We start from the raw sequence: 322 nt of genomic DNA, 5'->3' as shown, positions 1-322 counted from the left end.
ATCGATCGCCTGGTCCTGCTTTCGGTTTCTCCGGCCTTGGTGCTCTTGCGTTAGAGAGCCCGTGGTCCCTAGAATTGATTGCTATTATTTCGAGGTTGCGAGGTTCCCTCCTTCCTCCGGTGCATTGTTACGTATCTTGAATCTTGGCACGTAGCGGGTGCTTGCCTTGACTTCGTATGGTCTACAGTCGCCTTTCTGCTAAAAATGGAACACTATTTCGTATCGACCAAGGCAGGATTCCAAAATCTTGACAGCTTTCGACTGCTTGATCTTGCGCAGCTTCTGCACTGCGGCTCTGTAGTTGTTGGCGCCGAAGTGCCGC

This window comes from Cystoisospora suis, assembly GCF_002600585.1.
Source record: "Cystoisospora suis strain Wien I chromosome Unknown contig_1164, whole genome shotgun sequence".
Taxonomy (NCBI): domain Eukaryota; phylum Apicomplexa; class Conoidasida; order Eucoccidiorida; family Sarcocystidae; genus Cystoisospora; species Cystoisospora suis.
Note: the sequence above shows the minus strand (reverse complement) of the source record.